Here is a 14,759-nt window from a genome sequence, read left to right on the forward strand (position 1 = left end):
TTTTCAAAAAGAAAATATTATTCAAGAATTACAGAAGATAATTATATTTCAGGAAAACATTTCCTGCTTATTGACAGAATGACAGAAAAGCAAGAGATATAATTAAGAAAGAAAATGTGTATGGTTTTTCGTTTGTGTGTTTCTTGTGCTTGGGATTTATTTGTTTTGTTTTGTTTTGTTTTGGTCTGTCTTTGGTCTGTCTCTTTGCAGCTCTCCTCTCAGGTACTCTGTCCTGGGAATTTCATCTGACTGAGTCTCCTTAAACATTAGGCTTTCCATGGATCACTCTCCCCATGCTGGTGCCTGGAAATTCAAGATATTTTTCTTTTTTTAATCTATGTATTCATAGTTTTCATCCTGTTTAAGTTTAGCCATTATTTCTTCAAAACCTTTTATTCTCACTCCCTTTTTTAGGGAGTCCAATTTTGCATGTCTTAGACTTTGTAAAGTTGTCACAGTTTTGGGGCTGTTTTGTTTGCTTTGCTTTGCTTTGTTTTCTAATCCTTTTTTTCTCTTTGTGTTTAATTTTGGATCATTTCCATTGCTATATCTTCAAATCACTAACCTTCTCTTCAACATCTTATTTGCCATTCATCCCTTCCAATGTACTTTTCATCTTATACCTTGTAGTTTCTGTCTCTATAAGTTTGATTTGAATCTTTTTCATATCTCATATTTCTACTTAACTTTTTGAACATCTGGAATACAGTTGTAATAACTGTTTTTTAGTGCCCTTATCTGGTAATTCTAACATCTGGACCAATTTATGATCTGTTTTGATTGATTGATTTTTCTCCTCATTTGGGTCTTATTTTCCTGTTTCTATGCATGCCTTCTTGATCTTTGTTCTGGAATGCAGTTGTTTAGAAACAGTTTGATTCTTTTAGGTCTTGCTTTTAAGATTTGTTAAGCAGCACAAGACCGTACTGAATCTGGAGGAAAATATTTGTAACTACCGAAGCAATATCCTACCAAATGTTTCATAAATCATGAAGTTATTCAGTCTGGCTACTGGACACAGGTACAATTCTTAACCCTCTATGAGTGCTGGGCATTATTTTCTCTAATTATTTCAGCTTTATTCTTTCCCAGGTCTTGGGAACTTTCCTCACATGCATGTGCTAATATAAACTCAGTCGAATACTAAAAGGAAGCTTCTGCAGATCTCTGGTCTGTCTCTGTGCAGCTCTCCTCTCAGGTACTCTGTCCCGTGAATTTCATCTGTCTAGGTCTCCTCAAACACTCGGCTCTCCACGAATCCCTCTCCCTGTACTGTTGCCTGGAAACTCTTTCATGGTAGTAAGTTCAAGCAATAGGGCTCACCTTGTTTGTTTCTTAGGGATGACTACTCTTCATTATCTGATAGCTGATGCCTTGAAAATCATTGTTTTGTATGTGTTGCCAGGTTTCTTTTTTTTTTTTTTTTTTTTATTGCTTCAGGCTGGAGGGTGAATCCAGTCCCACCTACTCCATCTTGCTCAGAAGTGGACACTTCTTCAGAATAAAATTGTAAAATGTAATGTATGGATTTCTTTTTACCTGTTTGTGTAGCTAAGGAGGAAATAATTTCAGGTGGATCATTTGGTTTGTTGTATTTCTTTTTCCTTCATGAGTAGAATAATTCTATTTGTGAGCCATCCTTGTATAAACTGCACATGAGAAAATTTTGCTTTGTTACTGTCTCCAACATCTTCTTTCCCTAGTGCCTCTCTCCCTTGCAAGAAGTCAGTGCCTCCATGCCCCTGTGGGGTGAATTAGGGATGCTGTTACAAAGACCACCATCATCAATTTCATACGCTCACAATCTCCCCCAAACTCTCCACCATTTACCTATTTTAGCTCTTTTTGTTTCAAATCCCTACTTTAAGTTAGGAAACTGAAAGTAAATCTATGTTGACGGGTTAATGTAAAATCATCTTTTTGTAATTGAAACATTCTGAAGAGCCTGAATTCACAAAAATGACAAACTCTGAGGAGAAAATTTTGGATGTGGCAGCAGGCTACCAGGAGCAATATATTAGCCAGGTTACAGTAGGTGAAACTATTTTGCAGATCCAAGGGCCGGAACCACTTATGGTTCTCACCTTACAGTTTATCAAACTAAACCCTTTATTAACACATTCTGCCTTTCTGATTTCTAAAATGTAGCATATTACTTTATTTTCTAATTAGTTCTTATGTATTCAGGACGTATTCCAGATACTCATTTTACCTCTCTTGTGACCTATGAATATATGACACAAATATGAATTTTTGAAATTTCACACGTATATAAGAATTGTGCATTAAATGAATCTATCAACCTAAGTTTACTTTGAGAACTTCTGTTATGAACTCTTTATTTATAAATGTCTAATTCTCTATGAAGCAGAAAATTAATAGAGTTCAAAAGTTTTTCTTTTTCCCTTGAATGAAACAAAATAACTCAAAAGCCTAAATAATCAAATTAAATATCCATTATTTCTGATAACCATATGGCTTTGCATTAAATTACAGATATAAACAAAAATTTTATGAAATTATGATGCAAAATATGGTAACTATGTCAGTGATTTCTTGATAAAATCACAGAGCTGGAGGGTGCATTTAGAGGTCATCCAAGGTAGCCAGTGGTCTTCAGACACCAAGCACCTACATTAGTACTGAAGATTAAGAAAACTTTATTATATTCTGTGCAAGTGTATTTCAAAATTCATGTTTCATTACAGGTGTATAGGCCTTTTAGTAATTAGAATAATTTGGACAGAAAGTTGAAATCTGTTACATTATTATTAGGAAAATAAATTACAAATAAACAATTAGTAAATGTTTAGTTTTCTAAGGTCTGTGGTTATCAAGACCTATAGGTGGTTTAGTGGGAATAACAAGAGGTTTTAATTCTGTTCTAGCTCTGTCACTCACTTTGTCAACTTGTCAAATCACTTAACTTCCATGAGAATAATTGTGCGCTATTTTAAAGTATAGATAACAGGTACCTTGAAGAAGTCTTGTAAGATTCAGAGTTTCTAGGTATTCGGTTCTCAATAAATGAGGTTGTTACTATTGCTATTGGGAAAAGACTGTGCCCTTTGATAGGTAACCTTCCCTCTATTATCTAGAAAACAAGCTATCAAACTGATGCCACAGGAAGGGAAAAAAATCCCTTTTTTCTTGGCTTTTCCCAGTCCTGAAACACCAATAATTAGCTTTTCCTTCCTTTAGAAAGCCATGAAGGGGCTAAGAAGCTAGGAATAGTACTGATTTACAATGAGTACAGAGAAAGGCCTATATACTCTTTCAAGTCTGTATCACAGGAAACATTGTGACCTCACATTCTAAGTCTTGAGAGCACACACAAGCCCAAGGAATTAAAAAAAGGAGAAAGAGATTCTGCTCAAATTCAGAGAATAACTAAAATAAATTAACTAGTAATGGTTAAAAATTAATATTTATCGAGAATGTTTCAACTCTATCCAGACGATTCTCTTTCATTATTTAATCAGCATGTGTGTTTCCCCTGGCATGGCCTTCCTTGGTAAATATGGGAGAAGGAGCTTAGTGTCCTGAGTCATCCACCTGTGCTCCACTGCTGCACAGAATGCTTCACCAGACCACAGGTTACACCTCACTTTGCTGTCAGTCACCACATCAAACATCTGGACTGCGGTGCCTCAAGAACAGCTGTTTCTATCACATTGACTTCAACAGAGAGGCCAATGTGAGTCATGTTATATCTGTTCATAGCCCAGTTGTAATATTTGCTACCATTCTACTCCCCAAAACTATAAAAGTAATAAATTGAACTGAAGATCTGGCAATGCAGAGAGGCTTTATAAGCAGTAACACTGATGTGTTAAAAATGAGAATTTGACATTCTTGTGACTAGTATCTTGTACATCCCACTGAGAGGAGTATTTTACTGGCTTTTCTCTAAAGGGTGAGGCCTTCTATCAAGTTGCCTCATCTATTCTCTTATCTCTTATTTCTGTCCCCATCATCTCTCTATTTCACTCTTTGACCCCCAAATTCATGGTTATTTATTATAAAAAGTAGTTTAGCTACCATCTTCTTGCACAATCCTCTTATAAGCCATGCTCTTGGACCAACTTCTCTTTTCACTACCCTTTCACTTCCTTCAACCAATATTCTCAGTTACCAACTAGGTAACTTCCTAATCAAGGGGACTTTCGTGTTGATATGAATGATCCTTCACAGTTTAATGACCAACTCACACTCCAATAGCCTAAGTCAGCAATGACTCGCAAGACCACGACTTGCCATCATCCCTCAATATTCCTGTAATGAATATTTAAAGTCATCTGTGATAACCACTGACCTGTAACACAACATGATTTCAAGGACATCATAGGATTTAATTTTATTTGATGTGAAAGGAATTTGACAGAGGCATAGGGATAACCTCTGATTTTAGCAACAATCATTTTGAAAATTATCAATGAAGAAAAGATATCACAACCAAGCAGTGGATTCCTTTGTTCTATTTAAATTACAGTATCAGAATACATACTTTATTTGCCACTTTTGAAAAAACAAATTCAATGATTCTGTGAGGTTTTTGTTTGCTTACTACGTGTCAGGCACTATCCTGAGCATTTTATATACCAAAAAAGGACTAACAGCTCTTTCTTTGGCCTCCTCTCTGGAAATGCCTGAAGACTAGACCTTTGATTTGCAGCAGCAACTGAGGAATAGTTAGATATTTACCTATATTGATGCAAGAGAAATGAGAGTTCCATGGAAACGATTAAGCGTGTGTAACTCATTGTCAAGGTTGTTTAGCGAGTAATTGGGAACTAATGAAATGGAGCTGCCCTGAAGAAATGGGGCTAATCACATAAACCTGATTAGATGTGATTACTCAGTCACATACACATGGCTTGATATAAAAACTGAAGGGAGGAGCTCAGAGCTGATGGTTTTCCCGAGCTGAAGTTGTATTCAATCAACTTTATTCCTTGTGGCCACACACCCAGGGTGCAGAATGACTGGGACATCCAAGGCTGTGTCTGAGAATCATGAGACCTCTGTTGTGTTGTCGTTGTGCATGCTATGACACTGGTCCTACGCATTTTCTTCAAGGCAAGTACAATTGGTGCTTGATGAAGTCTACTGTGAATCTCAAGTCTGACTGTCGATCAAATCAAGTTAAGACATAGTAGAGTGTCACACATTCATTTTTCATACAACACTCCTATGCAGTTTAAAATAATTATTACCAGTTTGCAGGTAAGAAAACATAGAATTTAAGTAAAATGATTGAAACACACATAGCTTATAATTGAAATAAACTATCCTTTCTTGAGTATTTTTGAAACTGGTATTTTTCTAATATAACTTTTTGATATTTAAAAATAGCGAATATTTACTTAATACTTTTGTCTATATACAGCTACTTCTGTTAGTAGCTGTGTGACTTAAAATTTATTGTTTGAATAACTAAATTATTTTTAAAATAAAGTTAATTTAAAATAAATAATATCCTGTTTTATGTTTATGGAAGATTTTTTGCCTACTTACAGAAAACGTAGAACCTATAACAAGATTAAAGAAAAATATTGCAATCCCTTATAATTTCGAAGTCCAGTGATAATTGCTATTAAATTTCTAGAAACTGTGGTATATCTAGATAGATAGATAGATAGATAGATAGATAGATAGATAGACAGATAGATAGATAGACAGATGATGGAATACTACTCAGCCAAAAAAAAAAAAAAAAAGGAATAAATTAATGGCATTCGCAGCAACCTGGATTAGATTGGAGACTATTATTCTAAGTGAAGTAACTCAGGAATGAAAAACCAAATATTGTATGTTCTCACTCATAAGTGGGAGATGAACTATGAGCATTCAAAGGCATAAGAATGACACAATAGACTTTGGGGACTCAAGGGGAAAAGGGTGGGAACCGGGTGAGGGATAAAAGACTACAAATTGAGTTCAGTGTATACTGCTGAGATGATGGGTGCACCAAAATCTCACAAGTCACTACTAAAGAACTTACTCATGTAACCAAATACCATCTGTTCCCCAGAAAAACATAGGAAAAAAAATTCTAAAATGTTTCCCTCCAGCATTTTTCTTTGGTTTTTCCAAGCATATTTTTTACATGACAAATTGCATATTATAGATTACATAAGATTTGACATCCTGATGTGTTTATTTTTATTTCATTTTATTTATTTATCTGTTTTTGCTTAACCTTTATAGAAAACAAAAATGACCTTTTGAGTAAGTGTTGAGATTCCTTCCCCCTTCCTTGCCCACAGGAGTACATTTGGCTCTGTTCGCTCATCTTCCATACACCTATATTAAAAAATATATCTTCACTAACTTTATTCCTGGGCTTTTGTGATGCAGAATCAAGACAACTAGAAAGAAATAAACAAAATTTGGGAACCTAGGAGAGGGGACTTATATAAGAAAGAGTAGAGATTTATTTCTGAGAGAAGAAAAGAACCTATGAGAATTTCAAGAGAAAGGTCCAACCTTTTTCAGACATTAGACCTTAGGAAGTAGTGAGAGACATTGAGAACATAACAATGGAGAAATAATATTTTTACAAGATATTGAGAACATAAAATGGAGAAAGAATATTTCTCTGTGCCTTATATTCTGATTGTATATGTGTGTATATGTGTGTCTTTCTTAAGAGACTGTAGGAAGTATTTAAATTGCTTTAATTTACTTTCGATTACTGGATTATGTTTATTTCTTTGATCTCAAAGCAACACAATTTATGTTTCAAACATTTTATTAGTATAAACTTGCAAATTTGATTAATAACATTAAGGTTATTTCTAATTTTTCACTATTATATATAACATATGGCTTCCTTTACATGCTATTTTTGGCTCTCATTTTCAACTATTTCTCCTAGAAGAGTTAATGGACCAATGAGTAGGAATACTCATATTTAAGCCTTGAATCCACAGTGTAAAATCATTTTATAGAACTTCTCTCTAGATTTTTTGTGTTCTCTCTTCTTATTCTAATAAGTAGTCCAGAGGATGGACTTGATGATAGTTACTGAATTTATAAGTAAGGACCCAACTCTTTATCTTCTAACTGGGTCTCCCCTTTGAACTTTGGAGGGATATATCCAACTACCTGCTGGATATATTCACTTGAATGTACCTCAGATATTTCAAAATAAAGAGATTTAAATTGTAACAATTAATCCTACATTTTCTGTGCATTACTATTTTAGATAATGCCACACTGTTAAGATACATAAACTAGGGGCCTGGAAGTCATCCTTCACTATCCTCCCTTTTGCTGTCACTCATTTCTCATTAAACAATAAGTTAATGTTCCCCTGAAGTATCTAAGCCCACTCTGCTTCGCCCTTACCAGGAACACACTGTTTGAGGTCTCCATCATTTCATGCTAGGTCTCTCTAACTACAGCCTTGCTTACCCTTCTTTATTCCCTTCTCATTCTGGCCAAGTCTGAGTACACCAGGGTTCCTATTTAAAATCCTTCAGTGGCTTTCAAACCCCCTTCATGGCACTTCCCAACATGTGAAGAGTAGGCTAAAGTAGGCTAAAGGGTGCCAGAGCTGCAAAAGCCACCAAGTGATCACCTCTGGTTGTCAACAGTCTTGACTACATGAGCAAGTATGGTGCGCAGACATTATCCTCTCTCTACAGGCCACAATGTGAAAACATTTGGGAACCTCTGACTACAAGAAAACTCTAGTATAAGATAATTAATTATAGCATTTAAAGCCTTTAATTATGTGGACACTGCCAATACACCCTCATCTCACGTCACTTTCCCTGTTTCATTTTTCTATTAAGTCCCAAATGTACTGTGCCCTTGATTGTTTCTTGCCTTTTTCCCTCTTCTGCTCTTTCCACTTTTTCCCTCACACCAGTCTTTGCCACACTTTAAGAATCAATCATCTACCAACTTTCATTTTGTTAACTTATGGATTAGTGTATCTTAAAACCTAGTCTGTAAATGGCATGCATCACAATTACATAAGACTTATTTTTGAATTGATTTTTTGGTACAACGCAGGAACAATGAAATCATAGCATCAGGAGTTGGAGCACAGAAACCTATCACTTAAATGACCGCCTCCCCCGATGTGTTTATTTTACACATTAAATTTTTTAATCCAATGTCATATATACAATCTCACTGACCAATGTACTTTACAAAATATGATCATATATGTCAGGAAACAACAAAAGCATAGTGAATTAAATAAATGTTTGAGTCTTCATAAATATGAGTTTAGCAGCCATGAACAATTAACAGTGAAATATCCACTAGGAAAAGGACATAATAAAAATTATCCTTCTTTAAAAAAATAGTTATATTGATGGCAAGGACTACAACTGACCCTAAGAACTAATAAAATATATTTTTGTGACAATCTATCATCTAAGCAATTCCAGTATGAATTACTACCTTTTAGAGTTTTTTAAAAAATGCCTTAAAGAAATGTACTTGATAGAATACATGTTTGGTATGATATCTGGATTTTTTAAAGCCAGTTTATTCCCAAAGCTCATGGCTCTCTGAAATTCTATCATCTGTCACACAACAAATTCCCTTTGAGGGTATATAGTATGTTGATATTTGAAATTATACCTGCAGCACATATAGCTGGTGATGAATACATGCTAAATTATCTTTAAAACCTGTATTTCTTATTGTTTGAGAAATAGATTATTATTCACAGATGGAACCTACTTACAACCTTGATTGACGATCTTTTCACTGCATCTCTCTCCCTTATGTTTTTCTGATTTACGATTAACAATTAGATTTACATTAATGCTTCCCTTCATAAAGCCAAAAGTCTGGATGCAGAGTTTCCATGCTGTATCTATAGAAGGCTATTTAATTCAGAAGGACCAAAAGTTTTAAATTGTCCATGGTCTTATGAATAATGACATTGGTTTTTCCAAATTCTGACCTTCTGATACGGTTCTGTGAAAACTACACACATTAAAAAATAATTTAAGCATCTAAATAAACAATTCAGTGGCTTTACTTGTGCACTCCAAGCCTTAGATATCTCTGCAAAATAGAAATAATAAAATTTTCATCACAAGGTTTGAATTAAATGAGATAAACTTGTAAAAACATTCAGCCTAATGTCTGACATAGAGAAACTGGGTAACAGAGATTAGTTGTATCTGGTAGGCAAGGAAAGCATGAATCATAGACTACTCTAATTTAAAAAAAAACTTTTAGAGATGTATTATCTCCAAAAACAAAGAATATGAGAATAAAAGGGTAGGGAGCAGTGGGCTGCTTTCACTATTGACATTGAGTCCCTCTATATAGACACAATTGCATATTTCCCAGCCTACAGAAAAAACTACGTTTATGCAAACTTTGCCTTAGTTCTAGAGCTATTCTGAACTTCAAGCAGTTCATATAGCTAGCCTGCTGGCTGAAGCAGCTGAGCAGAAAGAATTAAACAGCACATATATTTCCTGATTTCAGTTGCTCCACAGAGGGGTTGTTAAAAAAAAAAAAAAAAAAAAAGCCAGAAAACAAAGAAAGTTTTGATATAATGAGGTTAGTGAAGAGAACACAATTTATATTTACATCTATAATTGAGTTTATAATTACAGAAAGTAATGCTTTAATTATTTTATGATTACTTTAGGATAAATTGTAGAAATACAGTTGATACTATAATGGGTAGGCTGTGAAGGCTTCTTTTAAGGATCTTAGTCTGTGAAAGTATTAAGTAGCTCCTTGCAATATTGTGTTTGATGTAATTTTCAGGCACTGATACATAAAATGTAAAGCTTTACATTTCATTTTTCCTCTCTTTCCTTACCCAACCTCTGGTATAGGTGCTAACGATAAGTGAAATGAGGTTAGACAGAAATAGGAATTCCTAATCTACAAACTGTGTATGCTGTTTGCCAAATCTAAGTTGACCTTAACCTCAAAATATAACTACTTTCATTAGGGCTAATAATTTCGAAGCAAGCTTGATTATATTTTCTTCCGGAAAACATTTCTTCATAGATAAGACTAGTTTTATTTTTCAGAATAAAATTTCTACCTCTATCTACATGTGAAAATAGTAGCCAGATCCATGCACAGACTTCTGACATCATTTTAAAAAGTAAGATGATTTTCTTAGGCAAAAATGTCTGTACAGCCTTTTCACACATGCCCACCCCACTAGAGTGTACATGCCTGGAGAACAGTGGACCTTGCTCATTTTAACTGCTTAATATATAGTTGCTGAAATAATATTTTTGTCAAGTCTTTTAAATTTCTAATATTTATTTTAATGGTTATTTAAAGAAATTTGTTTATAAATTGATCCCTGGAAGCTGGAAAGAAGAAAAAAGATGGAGTAGAAAACATTATTTGTTCCAAATATTTTACGCCTGAATATAGACTTTAGTCCATTGATGTCAAGCTTAGCCACATGAGCTGCTTTTGTTAATGAAAGGTGAGCCAAACTGAGGTATGTCAAAGCAAAGCTGAAGCTTTTAAGAGCTATTATATACTTCCTCCATTACCCTTTTCCCTCTGCCATTAAAACAGCATTCTCTAAAGGGGATTGCCCCTTCAGATTGTGTCCTAAAATGAATGTCTTATCTATTTAGGCTGCCAAAACAAACTATCATAGACTAAGTGGCTTTATAAACAAGAAAATTTTTGTTGTCGTTCTTGTTTTGGAGGCTGGGAAGTCCTAGGTCAAAGGACCAGCAGATATGGGGTCTGTCCAGGGCCAACTTTCTGGTTCATAGGTAGAGGGCCATCTTCTCCATGTGTCCGCACATGGTGGAAGGAGTAAGGAATTTATTGGACGTCTCTTTTACAAGGGCACTAATTCCATGTGTGAGGCCTCCACCCTTGTGACCTAATCCCCTACCAAAGGCCCCACCCACTAATACCACCGCTTTGGAGATTAGGGCTTCAATATATATATTCGTTTGAGGAGAGGGAACAAACATTCACTATAGCAATGAACCATACAAATGAGGCAGAGCTGCAGCCAACTTGCACGCAATATGTGGTGGGAACAAGATATGCATCTTGTTGTTTTAACACTAAGACTTTGGGTTTGTTTTTTGTTGCAATATAACCTAGTGGAAGCTGGATCATGTAGAGTGAGGTCACTAAAAACACTCTGCTCATCAATGTCTACTATTCAATTAGAAAAATCATGAAATCATAAAATGTAGGTCTTGAAAAAATGTGGTAATTAGATAATATAACCCCCTCACTTTACAAGTGAGAAATTAGAGACCTAGAAAGTTTAAATGATGCATTTATAGATACATAACTAATTGTGGGCCAGAGCCAGAATCTGGATTCACTGACACTACTCATTTAAAAATTAATGCTGAATATAAATATTTATTCTTCAGCTATATTAAAAGAATAATGGATAAGGAAAATTAAAGACAGAAACACAATAATAAGAATGCATCACCTGTGTGAAAAAGTTATTGCGGCAAACCAACAACTGATTATTTCAATGGTGTTGCTTAATTTGTTGAGGTAATTTCATTTTCTCTCCTTGTATTCAAAACTACAAATTTGAGACCATCTGACCAGACATAATTACTTGTTGTACAGAGCTGGTCTCTGTGCAAAGCAAACTGAATTGTGTTGAGATTGAACCATAAACTCAGCCTCATTAGCACTCTGCTCTCACTAATTTGCCTAAAGTAAAATAAGTATTTAAAGGTTCCAAGAATTCAGAATGTAGAGAAAAGAGTCATCCATCTGGGAATTATCAGGACAATTACGTGGAGAACCGAAAGGACTACACAATGAGGTTAATCTAGGTTACATATCAGTCATTCCTGCCTTGGCAGATTTAGTCACAAGAGTGGGATAGTGGTTGAAATTATAAACATTTTACTTTGAAAAAATTTTAAAGGTAGAATGAAAACTTTTATTATTTAGGACTAACTGTTTTTTTGAAAAAAAAAAAACAAAAAAACAAAAAAACAAAAAAAACCTCCCAAACCCTGATTTATAGTGTTTGCCAAATTCCGTGATGAAATTACTTCCAGTGTGGCTGATTTTAAGCCACCAACGCTTTAATAACTGGCCTCTTAAATTCCTCAGTGTTTATCTTTTGGAATAAATAAGCTGATGTGAGCTTGTGGGAGGTTTAGAATCTGACAAACTTGGTTTAAATCTCAGTTGTATTCCCTTGTAGCTGTGTTTTTAGTACGTACCCTAGGCTGTCATTTGCTTAAGGTGTCCTAATGGGCTTAATAGCTACTATGTAGTATTGTAAGAATGAGAGATATGTATTGATTGTAAGAATGAGAGATACTTATAGTAAAACTCCTGACACCTTTCCTAATTTGCCCTGTTTTACTCAATCCACTTCAGTTATGTTGGACAGTTTACAGTATCTCAAACACTATAGGCACACTCCTGTTTCAGGGTCTTTGCACTTGCTATTTTCTTTGTCAAAATATTATTCACTGTGATATCCTCACGGTCTAGCTGCTCTCTGCTACTCTTATTTTGCTTTCTTCTATAGCACTTTTTTTCAGCTCACAATTACATGATTTACTTATTTATTTGGTTTTGTCTGTCTTACGCCACTGAAGTACAAATTTCACAGTATCAAGGATTGTGGTCTCTTCTGTTCACTACTGCACCCTTGGAGCCTAGAACATTGTCAGATATATAGACTTACGGCCCTCAATAAATATGTATTGGATAAATCAGTAAATGAAAAAACTATGGAAAAAAAAGTAAATTTTAATATTTGTTAATTGTCCTATCTTAAGGCTAGGGACAACTAACTTTACCTTGGTTACCTCTAAAATCAGTAAAATTTATGTTCCAGCCAAACCATTCAACTCCAAATAGTCATGCTAATGGGATACAGCATGACTGTATCTCATACTGCTGTATTCCACACTATTATTATTAAAAGTACACTGCCTTGGATTTTGCTTTTAATAGAACTCTTCTGAAGACAAAAACCAGGAAATATAGGACAATCTACTTAACATGTTGCATCGAAACTTTGAAGGAATCACTACTTTTCATTAAACTAGGAAGACACTAGATGACAGATAAAGAGTGCTAACCATAGCAACCAATGTGATCTAATACTAGATGACTGAGTACCTTCTTCCTTTCAGAAATTTTACTGTTTATTGTTAAGGCAAAAATATGCAAATAAAATAAAAGATGATATTTTATTAATAAACACAACAAATAACACATGCAGAGTAAAATAACTTGCAATCACTTTTTGAATCAATAATAAAGGAAAGTAATCTTTTGGTGCCCTAAGTAAGAATGCAGTTTGTGAAAAAAAGTAGGTTAAAGAATTGAACATTCAAATATGGAAGACAGCTAAACTGTTTGTCATGAGGAAATATGAAAGCATGTTTACACCTAAATCTAGTGCTATTTTACATATTGATCAGACTTTAAGTTAATTTCATAGGGCAAATTTAGATAGGAGGAAATTTCTGAACACTTAATTCAAAGTAAAAGGCTGAATATGTAAAAGGTAGGGACAGTGTAAAGAAGGGGAAAAAGAAGAGAACAATGTGGGCACATTGTTTAGCATAATCTTTCTTCTACCACATGGTAATACAAGGATATCTATATCATGTTTCTTGAAACATAACAACTATTTACTCCACAAATATTTATTGAGCACTTAAACTATGTTAAAAAAATCCATTGTAAACCAATTTTACCCAATAAAAGTGGTATTAACCAAGTATTTTTTTAAATCACATATCAGAGTTTTATTCATAGTAGATGTTTTAGGTTGAATTGTGTCCCCAAGGTATGTCAGAGTCCTAACCCTCAGTACCTGTGAATGTGCCCTTATTTGCAAATAGGGTTTTTGCAGATGTAATCAAGTTAAGATGGGATCATTAGGGTAAATATACTCCAACATGACTGATATCCTTAGAAGACGACTAGAAGAGAGGTAGACAGATAAAGTGAGAACATCATGTGATGATAGTGGCAAGACTAGAGTGATGCAGCTGCAAGCTAAGAAACATCCAGGACTGAATGACACCACTGGAAGCCAGGAAAAGGCAGGTAAGGATTCCAAGTGGAGTCTCAGAGGAAGCAAGGTGCTTCTAACCTTTGATTTCAGACTTTAGCCTCCAGAGCTATGAGAGAATAAATTTATGTTGCTTTAAGCTACCCAGTTTGTAGTACTGTTACAGTAGCCCTAGGAAACTAATATAATAGCCCCAAACTGAAAGCAACAAAGGTGTCCTTCAGTAGGTGAGTGTTTAGGCAAACTGTGGTACATCTATATAATGGAATATTATTCAGTAATAAAAAGAAAGGAACTATCAAGTCACAAAAGCACATGGAGGAAACTTAAATAAATAAATTTGGATATGTGAAAGAAACTCATCCAAAAAGGCTACATATTATATGATTCCAATTTTATAACATCCTATAAAAGACAAAATTATAGAGACATAGAATTATCAGTGTCTGCCAGAGGATCAAGGGTGCAGAGAAGCAGCATAGGAGAGTTTTAGAATAGTAATTATTCTGCATAATACTTTAATGGTGCATTTGCCAAAATGTACAGAATTTTACAGTACAAAGAGTCAATCCAATTGCATGCAAATTTAGAAAATCATTTAGGAAATCAAGGAAATCCCAAGAAGTAATTCAGACTTTGACACAACAATCTAACTGCATTACAAATGTATGAAATAATCTCACAGAAGGGGTTGGGGAAAAACTGTTCACCTAAATAGTTTTGGAAACAAGACTCTGAAAAACTAAAAACAAAA

General features: G+C 34.5%; 1 protein-coding gene and 2 long non-coding RNA genes across 4 annotated transcripts in view; 1 reads left to right on the forward strand and 2 right to left on the reverse strand.

The window, feature by feature from the left end:
* LOC108582737 lies at positions 1-5,696 on the reverse strand. The gene is made up of 2 exons (XR_001896575.2): positions 2,976-5,696; positions 1-1,742 (listed from the first exon to the last, which is right to left on the reverse strand). It is a non-coding gene; the product is annotated as an uncharacterized LOC108582737 (long non-coding RNA).
* Positions 1-14,759, reverse strand: part of CRB1 (crumbs cell polarity complex component 1) — a 266,490-nt gene that overhangs the window by 242,479 nt on the left and 9,252 nt on the right. The gene's annotated exons all lie outside the window — the stretch shown is intronic.
* LOC116272098 overlaps positions 3,626-14,759 on the forward strand; it is a 27,959-nt gene continuing 16,825 nt past the window's right edge. Inside the window, exon 1 of the long non-coding RNA XR_004180820.1 lies at positions 3,626-3,697. This is a non-coding gene — a long non-coding RNA (uncharacterized LOC116272098). The remainder of the gene's footprint in view (positions 3,698-14,759) is intronic.

The sequence above is a fragment of the Papio anubis genome, chromosome 1 (assembly GCF_008728515.1).
Source record: "Papio anubis isolate 15944 chromosome 1, Panubis1.0, whole genome shotgun sequence".
NCBI lineage: Eukaryota > Metazoa > Chordata > Mammalia > Primates > Cercopithecidae > Papio > Papio anubis.